Source organism: Mustela erminea, chromosome 10 (assembly GCF_009829155.1).
Source record: "Mustela erminea isolate mMusErm1 chromosome 10, mMusErm1.Pri, whole genome shotgun sequence".
NCBI classification, from domain to species: Eukaryota; Metazoa; Chordata; class Mammalia; order Carnivora; family Mustelidae; genus Mustela; species Mustela erminea.
The window spans coordinates 84,821,258-84,836,026 of NC_045623.1; the positions used below are offsets into that span (position 1 = coordinate 84,821,258).

Genomic DNA, 14,769 nt, shown 5'->3' on the forward strand with positions numbered 1-14,769 from the left:
GTGTCCAAAACAGGAATAATGGCAGTACCCTTTGTGAGTGCCTACTGTATGTGCCACACCTCCCAGGCCCCCCGCCTGTTCCCCACAGTTCCACCTCAAGGGCTGCCATCTCCCTTTTAGAGGTGAGGAAACAGTGACTCAGGGAGGTACAGCACACGGTCCTAGGTCACGTGGACAGTGGATGGCACAGGTGTGTCCCTTCCAGGTCTGGGTAACCCCAAAGCCACTGCCCTACACTGCTTGGCTCCAACTGTTCCCTTTGTACATCTGTGGCAGAACTAGTTCCTTATACCTATGTCTGTCATCCTTACAAGATCGTCAAAGCCCTTGAAGACAGAAACCACATCTTTTCCACCTACCTTCCCAGCAGCACTAAGTGAAGTGAACTGTACTGAGTGACTTGCCCCAAGAACACTCTGTGGTCACTATCTGGGTCAGGGGTTGTACTCTGCTGGAATTGATCCTAGGAGACTGATGCCTCCCACCTTTGTATGCTTTCTAGCTCTGTAAAATACCAAATATTCCCTGGACCCGTTGGAATATGTATTGAGGGCACCAGGAATGGCCAAGCCCCAGTTCAGCAGGTGTCTGGATGCTGTGGGCCAATGCAGACAGACCTACACCACCAGCTTCTGAATGACCGGGACTTGTTCAGATGGAGAATGAGCACCCTTTCCCTGAGGTTTTCATTTTTCACTTCTCTTTTATGCTGAGAATATTGTGATGTCTCAGCCCAGATAATTAAAAAAATACAGACAATTTGGAAAATAAAGCACAAACAAGAAAATAAATATTAGCAGTGACCAGACCACCCAAGCAGCCATTATTATTAACATTTTGGTATATATCCTCCTATCTAGTTCTACATCCAGTAACACGTAATTCACAACAATGGGATGAGACTGTGTGTATTACGTTCATAACAGGCTTTGTCCCCTTCATTTTGCCTGGTTAATACAAATCTAGTGAAAACCCCGTTGGAGGCAAGTCCTCTCCTTCCTCTTGCCAAGACTTAGCGGGGCAGAGGTGGGTTTAAAGAGTAATTACACTTACTTAGTAGCATTTAATAGTGGGCAAATCACTTCACAAGCTAATGGGGATAAAAGGTAATCTTGCTCACAGCCCCGAGGCGAGATCAGAGTGCGTGTCTCCAGGCTGGCCTCAGAATCCGTGCACCGCTCTGTGTTCCAGCTCTCCCCGAGGCTGAACCTTGCAGGTTCCAGGAGGAGAGAGAGAGAGAAAGCAGGACAGTTGTAAGTGGGGTAGATGACGTAATGGCAGGGCCAGATGGGCTATTGTTTTTCATGGCTTTTCTATCTGAGGCATTCTTTTTTAAAATTATTATTAACTAACCAATTTCTGAATATGTTTTACATGCATAGGGAACAAAATGGTAAAGAAAAGAGTATCGAGTGGAAAACGGGCCTCCTCCCACCCCGTCTCCCAGCTGCCCACCCCTGCCCCGGGCCACCTAGGTACCCTCTGTGGGGCGTCAGCGCAAGTGGCTCCCGTGGGTCCTTACCTGAGGCATCTGCAGTTCCGAGGGCAGGAGTCTGCAGAGGTTACCAAGGGTGAGAAGAACGCTCTTCCGTATTCCCCTCCATCATATCGGTTTCCTCCAGTGAGGTCATCTGAGTAACCAGGCCTCATAGCTCACAACGAAGTCCAACAGAGTTCCTCCTTCCAGAGCTAATTATGGATGCAGCTCAGGCTGGGGGGGAAAGCCCACCACTGAGGCCACTGCAAGGGGAGGGAGCAGAACCCTCCAGCCTCAGGAAGGCCCTGCAGAACCTGGGCTAGCCTTAGCATGGGGGAACCGAAAGCTTCATCCAGGCTCTACCATGGACTGAGTGAGTCTAGGTGACTTACCTTAACTCCCTGAGCTGCCGTATTTGAGCAGCTAATCTCCAAGGCCCTTTCTTCTCTGACTGTGCAAGACTTTAACGAAGGGGATGTCTTAGCCTGGGCCACTCCAACAAAATGGCATAAACTGGTGGCTTAGAAAGGACCAGAATTTATTTCTTAGAGTTTTGGAGGCTGGAAGTCTGAGGTCAAGGTGCCAGGGGGTCTTCAGGACTGATGAGAGCCCTCTCTGGATTACAGGCAGCCAACTGGGTGGCATCCTTCCAAGGCAGAGAGCCAAGCAGGGGAGGCAAGCTCTTGCTAGCTCTTAGAAGGGCGCTAATCCTGTTTCTCAAGACCGCACCCTCACAACCATGTAACCCTACTCACTGTCTCCAGGCCCCACCTCCCAAGGCCAACACACTGGGGGGTAGGGTTGCAGTTTAGGAATGTGGGGAGGGATGCAGACTTTCAGTCCACAGCTGGGATGACTTGAAACAGGGCTTTTCAAATTTTGATATGATAAGAATTGCCTGGAATATGCATAGGAATCACCTGGGAATCTTGTTACAATAAAGATGCCAGTTGTATCCCGCCTCAGGATGGGCCCAGGATTCTTCATTTTCAACCTGCTCTGGTCATGTGAGCCTACCGAGATCCTAAGGACTGAGATGGCATGACTAATGGTCTGTGACTATGGGACAAAGGACTGTTCTAGGGACTGAGCACCTGGGAGTTTGGAGTAAGGATTACTTTGATGCTGAGCAGCTCCCTCTGGAGAACCCTTGATGTCCAGTTTCCCAAGATTCTTCTCTGCTGGAGAATGCTAACATTCTGTGAGCTCTCCTGTGTGCCAGGTGCCAGGCTGAGCCTCTCTCTCTCACTCCTCACAGCTACCCAGTGAAGTCAGTGCAGTGATTGTCCCCATTTTACAGATAAGGGCACTAAGCCTTAGAGAGGTTAAGATTACACAGCTGGCAGAGGAGGCATTCCCAGCCAGATCCTCGTCTTGCCGCCCAACCAGAGAGCAGAATGGTGTTTTGGGTTCCAGGCTTGGGAGAGGACACCACAGGGATTACTGCATCACGGAACCTTCTCTTGTGTGTATGTGGGAGACAGACGCTGCTGGCTATCAGCTCAGAGAAACACATCTCCACTTACAGACCTATCCTCAGTCTCAGATTCTCTTGATAACTCTTAAGGGGTTCTGACTGCAGTAAGATGGGGTAGGACGGCTTCTTCCATGAATCTCCTCCATCCCTCAACAAGAGGGTTCCTCGGCTGTGAAAACACGTAGATTGTGTCATAGGAAGGCCATGGGCCTTCACAGGCCACATCCATTTTCATTTACCTTCTGAAAGAAGATTAAGGAGAAAATTCAATTTTGCCTAATGCTTCCCCCAAATGGCTAATTTATATGCTAATTAGCAAGATAAGAATCGATGAAACTGGTAATCAATATGATATCCAAGGCACCAGTAATGAAATTCATTTTGAGATACACTGCCAGTGGAAATGAAGCAATTATGCAGAATAAATGGGGCAGCTCAGGGACTAGGGGCTCCCTCCATATTACACTTGACAGCACTATTTCCCTTCTGTCCTCCGTCGCTCTCTCCCCACCCTGCTGGAGTCAGCTGTCCACTCAGTTCCCTTGGGACACCCCACACCAGCTTCTTCCTCCCTAAATACCTGACCCCGCTCTCCCTGTGGATCTGCGGGCCGCCAGGGGGAAGTGGAGCTACAGAAATTACAGAGTCCGAGAAGATCAGAGGTGTAAGCCCTGGAGGGGGGTCAGGGGCTAACTAAGAGCTTTTAAGCCATAGACAGAGTGGTAAGTAGCACTTTCCCCTCATACTGGCTGAGGCTGGTTTACAGTTTTTAGTTCTAGAGCATAAATATAACATTGCCCAGATTTTCCAGACCTGTCCTGATTACAAGTATTTTGTCCCATCAGACCGTACGTTGAGTGAGGTGTCCTACATGAGTCCAGTGGGAAGTGGGCCTAGTGTCTCTGCAAGGTTTTGCCTGACCCTAGACATCTTGTTGCAACCTGGATATTTATTCCAGGAATTCCGACTGTTTTTCTTTTCTTTCACGTGTGTGTTGGGGGTGGGAGGTTATGATTACAATCAACTCTGGAAATTCGGGGCACGTCATTCATTATTCATTCATCCTTGTCAACTAAGAGAATTGAAATTTATCTTTTATCCCCATGTCTGCTCATTGGAATCACATGGGGAGCTTCCCCCCAAATTTCATTCTGAAAAATTTTAAATATACCAGAAAGTTGAAAAAAATTACCCAGTGCACATTACATGTATTTAGATTCTACAATTAATAGTGGGCCGTACGTACATGCCTTATCATGTATCTGTCCAACTCGCCATCCATCTGTCCACTCCTCAGTCCATCTTACGTCTTGTCACACATTTCAGAGTGGCTGCAAGCATCAGTATATTTCACCCCTAAGTACTTTAGCATGCATGTCATTAGAGTTCAGTATTTGTTTCTTTTTTTCTTTTCTTTTTTTTTTTTTTTTGAGGTAAAACTGACTACCAGTGAAAGGCACAAATCTGAAGTACACCATTCTGTGAGTTTTGACAAATGAGCACAGCCATGTAAAACAACTCTCGGTCTCTGGAACACTGCCCTCACCAGGAGTTCCCTCACGCCCCCTCTCCAGTCACTCCCTACCCCCACTCCCACCCCCCACTTGCAGAGACAACCATCACTCTGATTTTTCCCACCATAGATTAATTTTTCCTGTTCCTAGAACATCATATAAGTGGAACCGCTCCGATTGTACTCTTGCATAAGGGTTTGTTTGTTTTTTGTTTTGTCATCCAGCATACCATTTTTTGGTCTTTTTTTTAAATTAACATATAGTGTACTATTTGCTTCAGGGGTACAGGTCTGTGAATCACCAGGCTTACACATTTCACAGCACTCCATATCACATACCCTCCCCAGTGTTCATCACCTAGCCACCCTATCCCCTCCCCTCACCCCCAGCAACCCTCAGTTTGTTTCCTGAGATTAAGAGTCTCTTATGGCTTATCTCCCTCCCCAGTTCCATCTTGTTCCATTTTTTCCCTCCCTTCCCCCCACAACTTCCCTACCCTGCCTCTCAAATTCCTCATATCAGGGAGATCATATGATATTTGTCTTTCTCTGATTAACTTATTTTGCTCAGCATAATACCCCCTAGTTTCATCCACATCATTGCAAATGGCAAGATTTCATTTTATTGATGGCTGCATAATATTCCATTGTATATATATATACCACATCTTTATCCATTCATCTGTTGATGGACATCTAGGTTCTTTCCGTAGTTTGGCTATTGTGGACATCAGCATACCATTTTTGAGATTTGTCTGTTTTTGTTGCCAACATCAATTGTTTATTCCTTTTTATTGCTGCATAGTAGTCTATAGTATGAATATACCACAATTTTTTTAGCTAGTATGAATAAAGCTACGAGCAACATGTTTGTACAAGTCTTTTTGTGGACATGTGTTTTTATTTTGCTTCAAAAAATTCCTAGGAATGGAGGTAGATGTATATTTAGTTACATAAGAAACTACCAGACCATTTTCCAAAGTGCCATGCTATTCCTAGGAAGCTCTTTAAAAACACTGCCAGCGGGGCGCCTGGGTAGCTCAGTGGGTTGAAGCCTCTGCCTTCAGCTCAGGTCATGATCCCATGATCCTGGGATCGAGACCCACGTCAGGCTCTCTGCTCAGCAGGGAGCCTGCTTCCCTCTCTCTCTCTGCCTGCCTCTCTGCCTACTTGTGATCTCTGTCTGTCAAATAAATAAATAAATAAATAAAATATTTTAGAAAAATAAAATAAATAAATAAATAAATAAAAACACTGCCAGGGCATCTGGGTGGCTCAGTCTATTAAGTATCCAACTCTTGATTTGGGCTCAGGTCATGATCGCAGGCTTATAAGATCGAGCCTGCATTGGGCTCCACACTGGGTGAGGGGCCTGCTTATGGTTCTCTCTCTCACCCTCTGCTTCTCTCCACCTCTTGCTTGCTCTCTCTTAAAAAAAAAAAAAACAAAAAAACACTGTCTCCCCTGTAACCCCCAGAAATTCTTAATTTATTGGTATGGAGTGGGACTCAGGCATACATATTTCTGACATGCTTATCTGGTGGTTCAAATGTGCAAAAAAGAGATAGGAGTCACTGAAGGTTTAGCAGTAAACACCATTTGAAATAACTTTGGGTACCTATAATAAATGCAAAAAAAAAATCCTTTTTTTTTTTTTTTAAATTTTGAAAGGTGGCTTTCTGTTGCTGACCTTTTTCCCTCTATGTTTTTGCTATAAAGACCTGGGCATGATCAGGCATGATTTGGACATTGCTTTTTAATCCCAGCTTTGCCACTTTATAACTATACAGCTTGAGCAAGTCACTCATCAGTTTCCTCTTCTATAAAATGGGGTTTATGATATGTATTCCAAGGTTATAGGGATAAAAGTGCCTGACTCAAAGAATTTTCTGAAATTACTATAAACCAAGGTGGGAAGAGTTATCCAACCCTGCAGATGCATGGAGTTCTTTAACTCTGCCTTTCTGAACAAAGGCACATTGACAGGTTTTGGGGGGGCATTGTTTGTTTGGGGGGCGTGTTCTGTAATATGGCTTTCGGTGGTAAGGCTGTGAGTGTCAAATATTGGAGAGCTGTCACCACCTTTGTATAATGATTGGAGTATAATCATCTCCATCTTAGCAAATATGTAGAAGCTACAACTCAACAAGATAGGGAATTTGAACTCTTTTTCCATCCTTGTGGTAACAGGCTGATCGAAATTTCTATGCACTGTCCCTGTATAACCAACAACACACCTTCCCAAGACGGCCTGCTAAAGTCCGCATTAGGGGCACCGTGAGGAGCTATCCAGCAGCTGAGGTCACAGTCTTTTCTTGCCTTCACGCTGGATTACTGAGCATTGAGTCAACAACAACAAAAGAAACGAACTACTGAAATCTGATTCCTACCATCTGAAGCCTGGCCCACTCTCCCAGAGGGGACAGACCTGGACACTGTCTTCCGAGTACACTTTTTATTCCAGTCCAGATCTGCGTGATCCAGCCCCTGGACCTTACCCAAAGTCGGTATCATGGCTCCTGACAGCATTTTACATCAAATGCTCAGTACTTGTTGGGAAAACAAGCATAGAAACATCTCTTGAAGGGGTCTTACGAGTGATGTGGCTTCTCTCATTGTTCAAACATTTGGATGAGGATTTGCCAGTTGGCACCAGGGAGAGTGCGATTGTAAACAATGGGTTTTCTCCTGATAGATCAGCCAGCGTGGATATAGATGAGGCTCTTAAATCAGGCTAGAAGTGCTAGGTTTTAGCTCTTTTCTGGACAGGAGGGCTGTGGAGGATTCTCCTTCATGCCCTCCCCTGACTGAGCTACTGAGAATGTGGTATTCCTCACCTTTCCAGGACGGTATAGTTTCCAGAATATTAGAGGTTGCTCTGAGTTGTAGTTATTAAGGACAGAAATCCAGGGTAAAGGATGGTGGCTCGTGAGCCTCTTTTCAACTTTTTGGCCTCCCTGAGTGTCTGTCTGTGGAACCTGCATGCTTTTGTTAGGGGGTACAACGCAGAGGGGACGAAGGAAAGAGATCAGATGGCCTGCTATCTGCAGCATGTGCCTGACTTCAATAGTCCCCTTTTGGGTTGGTTTTATTCTGTAATGCGTCCCCTGAGAAGACAGACTAAGCAGGCTGGGTTACCCTGCAATTTCTCCAAACTATTTGCATGAAATACTGCAGGCAAAAAGCCCAGCCCCTGATTGGCTGTTGCTAGGTAACAACATAATCATCAGGAAATTAGGCTGTCCTTTTTTTTTTTCCAACCCGGAGTATGTGTGTGATTGCAGCGTTGTGCAGGAAGAGAGAGGGAGTGAAACAAAGAGAGATAAATGGGATGGTCTTGAAGGCGGGGACACCACAGCCACAAACCTGCATCCCACGGTAGGACAATCTGCTTTGGGTTGGGCTCTTTACTCAGTCAGGCCAATATTGGTTCCTCTTCTTTTTTTTTTATAAGAATGACAAAGCTAGCAGTTTCTGCAGACAGCAGGAGCAGAAGCTATGGAAGCAACTTTGACATTTGAAGTGATTTTTAGAAGCAGGATGTAGTGTTTAATATATGAAAATGACTCCAAGTGAGGATGAATAAATGAATGTGTCTCGAGAACGTGTGTAGGCAGAGAAGAATCCATTAGCGTGGCTATTGAGCGCCCGCAAGGAGCAGAGCGTGAGAATGCGCATGTGAATGAGGCGTGGGACGGAGAAAAAAACGAGCATGCTTTACAATGTGGAAGGAAGCCCCATAAACTGAATGAAGTTCACAATTGTGTCTGCTAAAACTCCGTCAGCGTTCAGGCGTGTGTTCCTCCCGTTATTCAGCCGGGCGGTCCTCAGCCTACTGTTCCACCCCGCTAGACGGGGCAGGTGGCTGAAGAGGAATGTAAAGAGAGCGTTTGTGTCTGTGTGTCTGTGCACACGTGTGTGCACGCAGGTGTGTGGTGCGTGTGCATTGGTGTGTGTGCACATGCACTGAAGCACCTGGTTCATTTTCAAGGTTGTCTCCCAGCGTAACAGCATGTGGTACCCTGACAAGTGTATGGCTACACCTGGACACTTCCACTGGCTAATAATATCCATGGAGACCGTGAGGGATTTCCTTTCCCTTCCCGCCAGCCCCAGATGGCTTTCCCACCCCCTGACCTCCCTTATCTTATCCTCCTTTTGAGTTCCCTAGCAATGACCCTGCCCTTACACTAGACCCTCAGTTGCCATACTGCATACTTCATTGGCTTGCTACAACCCCAGGCAAGCTAATTGCCTTTTGCCATTCATTGTCTCCCAGATTAATGACTCCTCCCGTGTCTGCTTGCCCGTAGCCTCCTCTGAGATTCCTCTGTGTACTCTCTGGCTTCCCCCTCCTCAGCCCAGCCTCTCTGAGCCCCACATCTGACTTTATAGAAGTCATTTAATCTAAATGCTAAAATAGAAACACCGTCTTCCTCTTCTTTTCTTTTTTTTAAAACTGGTCAAAGGAGGTAGTCCCCAAAATAATGCCAAGAGGACCATTTTGTAGCAGTGGCAAAAATACAGAAATGTATCAGGAGCAAAAGAGAATGTATGCCAATAACCAAGATCCAGACAGAAATAACCTAACCACACAGCCCCCCACAAGCACTTGCTGCCTCCAGTGCGTGAGCCTAACAAGACTCAGGGCTCCTGCTATGGGGGGGAAAGAGCTGTCACCCGATCTCCAGTGGCTCTGAGCCCCTTTCTGAGTCCGGGCACTAAGTGGAATGAACCAGGTGCTCTGCAAAGCATCTGTGCCCTCTATGCAGACAGAACAAGATATTCCTTGAGACTGTTGTTCTCAGAGTACGGTCCCTGGACTAGCAGCATCAGAAATCTGGGGGTGGGGCCCAGGAATCTGTTTTCCAAACCCTCCAGGTGATTCTCACAGATGCCAAAGTTTGAGAACCCCTGTGGACCTGAAAACTTGCCTTTGTAATAAGTTCCCAGGTGATACTGCCCATTCTTTGAAAACCTCTGCTCTAAAAAGAGAAAACGGGGGCTCACTTGTAATTGCATTCCTTCCACCTAGCTTACCCCTTCCCCATTTCCAAAGTGTCAATCAAACCCGTCTTTAAAAACCTACTTCAAATGAAACTTCTGGCTCAACGAAAGGTTATCACTTTATACCTTATTACAGGCTTAAAGGCCAGCAAACGAGGGTCCACAAGCCAAATCCAGCACACAGTCCATTTATGTATGGTCCCAGAACCAAGAATGGCTCTTACATTTTTACATATTGGGGGGTGGGGTAGGGTAATGGTTAAGGATCAAATAAGAATATGCAACAGAGGCCATATGTGATCTGCAAAGTCTGAACTATTTACTATCTGGCCTTTTATAGAAAAAGTTTCCCTAGTCCTGTTATATTTATTTATGTATCTTTCTTATTTCTCCTCTTAAACCATTAGCTCCTTAAGAAGTCAGTATCTGAGTCATTTTTTTATTCCACGCAGTACCAGGCACATAATAATTGTTCAATAAACATGGAGAGGACAGAGAGATGGATGGTGGTTGGGTGAGCAAGTTGGGTAGTTAGGCGTTCTGGGAATCCGAAAGAGATCAGCTTTCCTACTTAGCCATTCTGTGGCTGTCCCATCCATGAGATAAGAACAGTGGTTTCCTCCATCCGAGTAGATGATAAGAATCAGGAAGTTCATACGGATGGAGTTTATTCTTTCCATTAGTAACCAGAATGGTGAAAACCATCTAGACACTGTCCTGTGGCTTGACAAACAAGATTAGCATTTAGAACATTCATAAATGGGAAAAGTTCAAAAATAGGCGAAAAACCTAAATTTTCAGGTGGATTTCTGGCATCCGGTAAAAGATTTTCATGGAATTAGATGCTAGCAGTGTTAAAAGAGGTCCTAGAGGCAAGACTGCGTTCAGCACACCTGCCACGTGGTGGCTCCGCCTCTGACGGCTCGCCTCCACCTCCTGGGAAGCGGCTCTGCACAGCTCTCCTTCCACGTCGCATACCCCCACCTGGCATGGCCTGCTGCACTTGTTCCCAGCTCCAGTTGTTAGTGAGTTCTTTTCTCGGTGGAGTTGAAATCTATCTCCTTACGATTTCCACTCTGCAGTCCTACCTCTGCCTCTTCTGGCTATCAAAATTAGTTACCTACCTTTTGTAAATATCAGCAAAGAAGTAAGGCAAAGTTCTCTTTGGCTGGAAAGAATGGAAGATGGAGGGCGATCTACCCCACTGAGATTGTTTTCCCCTGCAACCAGTGACAGAACAGGTTAGAAATATAAGAAGCTGCAAGCCAACTGGCATGCCACGAGAGGAAAAGCAAACCTCTGGGTATAAAATGGAAGAGAGCACAACATTCCCAGTGCAATAGGAAGCAGAGGGCTGGTGGTCACAGTAGATCATAGGCTGACCACAGACGTGCAGTATGTTTCTGCTAGAGAGGAATGTTAATAGCAATTAGAGGCCATTATTTGGGACAAATGAGGGAAAGAAGGCCCCAGAGCTGGGCCTGCGGGACTCAGGAATTGCTTTGTAATTCCAGAGCTCTGAAGCAGCTGCAAGGCCGAGTTGCTAGGGCAGAAGGCGAGCAAGGGAAAGCCTCTTAGGAATGGCCGAGTCTTCTAAATGGTGGGCTGGGCCAAAGCAGGGAGGGCCCAAGGAGGGAACTGTCCCCAAGGGAGGACGGGAGGGTGGGAGGAGGGAGTGGAGAAAGGAAGCTTAAATCTCAAGCTGTATGCCAGTGGACAGTGTAATGTAGTCGGCCCAAACACCTCGGGAACCGGTAAATCAATCGTTGTGTGAAAAACAGCTTCAAGAACAATGTTTAGTGATCGTTTACTCTCCAGATTTCTAAAGCACTTTTACTGCACAGAGCCTGGTGTTGTGAGAGGAGCTCAGTCTGCGAATAGGTCTCGCTTTCCCCTCCCTGCCTCCCCGATACGTACCCGAGTGCACACACGTGTGAACACCCCTGTCACACACGCATGTACACTGCAAGGCGACATCTGCTCTGGTTTTCGCTTCCTTCAGATTCACCTGGAGGTGGGCTTCCCCCCCCCTTATTTTTTTTTCTTAGGAAGAAACTTCCTGAGATTTGAGAACAGGGCTTTTTGGACTCAGGAGAAAAGCTTCCAATCGAGCCTGGACTAAGAGTTTATTGTGTAATTGCAAAGGATTCAAAGCCCCAATTTCTCGTCTGCCCTGCTCCGCTTGCACAGCACTCCCCTGTTACTGGGACTTGGTCTTGGACGGATTACAGCTCAGAGCCCGCTTCCCCATCAGTCATCCCTCCTTTAAAACAGCGCTGCAAGCAGGCCTAGAGAGGCTGATCGTTCTTAAAAGGCCTAGTCTGTGCTGCACACTTACTTGCTTTCCCCAATAACTCTGAAAAATCTGTGTCCCTTTCACTGTTTGCAAATGAGGAAACTGAGGCGTAGGGAGGTAAAGTAACCTGCCTGAGATCCTCCCAGTGGGGGCAGAGTCGGGAATCAAAACAGCCTTCTCTGATTACAAATCCCTCCTGCTGCTTCTATATCCTGGCGCCTCCTTGACACCGCACCCAGCATAAGGGGCGGATCAGGGGGCAATCAGGAAAGTCGGGCGTCCTTTGCCCCTTCTCTCCAAAGGACTGTGGGGTGTTTCTTTTTCTTTGGAATTCCTTTTCAATTAAACACTTGAAGATGACTTTATAAACACTGCTGACAGAACCAGCCATATATGAAGGTAAGATACCCGAACATACCTCTGAAAGGAAAGGCCTACAGATATGAGACACGCCCCAGTGACTGCTCCACATGTGATTGCCAGGGGACAGGGCAGGCCCCGGGAGAGTCCGAGTTGACAGGTTTGCCGTGGACTGTCCTCCCTGCTTGAGAGGCTCTGGTGAGACCAGACACAAGGCAACAGGAGCCAAGTTAACTTCCTAAGAACTCACTGGCCCAGCTGGGCCTAGACTGGAGTGAACACAAGTAATTCTGCCTCTTATGCAGGGACTCGCAGCCCTGGTTTCCTACACCTGCCATCTGCTAGCTCTGTGGCCTTAGAGAAGTTACTGGACCCTTCTGAACCTCAGTTTTTTCTTGTGGGAAAAAATGAGGAAATAATCCCTGTGTTCTAGGGTTATTGTGAGGACTACATGAGACAAAGCCCTTGGCCCTAAGCAATAAATGGCAAGAATTTTTTCCCAGGACCAGGCCAGAGACCACTAGCCTCCTAGTGGTAAAAGATCACTTACAAATAGGACAAAAGTATTCGTAACAGAAGACTTTTATCCCAGTCAGTCTATCTCTTTATAATCCCTCAAAGTCTATAAAACCCCATTCCCAAAACCCATATAGAGCATACAAAGGGAAACTCTAAGGAAGAAGCCTACACTCGTGGAATAAGTTCTGGGAGGAGCATACCCAGGTAGAAGCAGGAAAACCGGGCAGTCCCCGCTTTTCCAAGGCGCTCTCAGCGGGTGTTCCTAACAATGAGCAAACTCCCAACCCCAAGAACCCCACCCCACTGATAAAGTGAGACCTACCAGCCCCCGGAGGTCTGAACCATGTCCCAGGTTGGAGGAGCAGAACAAGAAGAGAAAGAGAAAAGAAGGCTAGTTAAGGATTTATAGACAAACGTCCATGCCCTTGAACAATGATTTTGAAAGCCTGGCTGCTGTCCATAATCCCTGTCCTGACTTAGTTGTGCTTGTCGGGAAGTAGCAGTGGCAGAAAGACTGGCCTACGCTGGCTTACCCGAACAGCAGGCCAGTTCAAGGCTAAGAGGGATGGCAGAGAATGGCGAGTCCTAGAAAGGGAAAGGGTGTGTGTGTATGTGTGTGTGTGTGCGCGCACGGGCTTACACTCAGGCCTGCTTTGTGGAGAGGCTTAGGATGGAGAGGTTTTGTTCTTACCGAGGTATAATTAACATCATTATATTAGTTTCAGATGTACAGCAGAGTGATTTGACATTTATATCTACCGCGAAATGATCACAGGAAGTCTAGTTAACACCCATCATCACACGGAGTTACAGAATTCTTTTTCTTATGCTGAGAAATGTTAAGGTCCACTCTCTTATCAACTTTCAAATAGGCAGTGTAGTATTATAAACCGTAGTCACCACGCTGTGAAGTGTATCCCCAGATCTTATTTATTTTGTAACTAGAAGTTTGTAACTTTGAAGAGATTTTTGTAGAGGTCTTCTTTTATAGCCCTGGCTACTGAGATTTCTGTGCACAAATCCCAGGCATCCATAGCTCTGCTTAGAAAAAACAAGGAAGAGGGGCCCCTGGGTGGCTCAGTGGGTTAAAGCCTCTGCCTTCGGCTGAGGTCATGATCCCAGGGTCCTGGGATCAAGCCCTGCATCGGGCTCTCTGCTCATCCGGGAGCCTGCTGCCCTCTCTCTGCCTGCCTCTCTGCCTGCTTGTGATCTCTGTCTGTCAAATAAATAAAATCTTAAAGAAAAAAGAAAAAACAAGGAAGAATTTACTAAAGAAGAATTTACGCTGTCACCAGATACCCCCCCCCAAAAAAAATTGAACTTTGAGGTTATTGATGGAAATAAAAGTATCTTTTCCTTTGGAAATGAAGTCTTCAGTCCTACCCCAACCTACTCTCTTTCCAGACCGTGCTATAAAGCGGGTGGCTTGAAATGACAGAAATGTATTGTCTCACAGCTGTTGAGATCAGAAGTCTGAGATCACGGAGTGCATAGGCCCACTGAAGACCTTCCTTGGCTTGAGAAAGCCTAACTCTGGTCTCTGCCCCTGTCTTCACATGGCTGTCTATTCCCCGTGTATGTCTGTCTCTTTGCATGTCATTCTCATCTAAGAACACCTGTCACATTGGTGCAGGGGCCCTCTCTACTCCACTCTGACCTCGCTCACATCTACAGCGACCCTCTTTGCAAGTGAGCTCATATTCGGACACACTGGATGTTAGAACTCTGACTTAGCTTTCTGAGGAGACACGGTTCAGCATAACAAGCAGTATTTAAGTTGGAGGCAAAAGGACATGGACCCTGCGTGTCACAGCTATGTAGGAAATTAAAGAGATGAATGTCTTAAAGCTAGGTGCCAAATGAACAGAATGATGGGATCCAGGTTTGTGTACGTGTTCATCTTTTGGGCAGCCAGTAGAATAGCATTTCTGTTTGGCCCTGGAATAAAAGTTTTTTTTGAAGAACCTTTAGCAGTGTCAATCATAATAAAAATATCAATAATAACGAGGATGATAATCACAGCTCACATTTATTAAGTGTTTGCTAAGTGCCAGACATGGTTCTAACTGCTTTACATGGATTAGCTCATCCAATACAACAGCCCTCTGGGATGGATTTTT

At 46.3% G+C, this 14,769-nt stretch overlaps 1 long non-coding RNA gene across 1 annotated transcript in view; it reads right to left on the reverse strand.

The window, feature by feature from the left end:
- Window positions 1-241: 241 nt before the first annotated feature.
- The window catches only part of LOC116567654, a 28,448-nt gene continuing 13,920 nt past the window's right edge, over window positions 242-14,769 (reverse strand). The window contains exons 2-3 of the long non-coding RNA XR_004276285.1: window positions 1,523-1,711; window positions 242-1,209 (exon numbers count right to left, since the gene is read on the reverse strand). This is a non-coding gene — a long non-coding RNA (uncharacterized LOC116567654). The remainder of the gene's footprint in view (window positions 1,210-1,522; window positions 1,712-14,769) is intronic.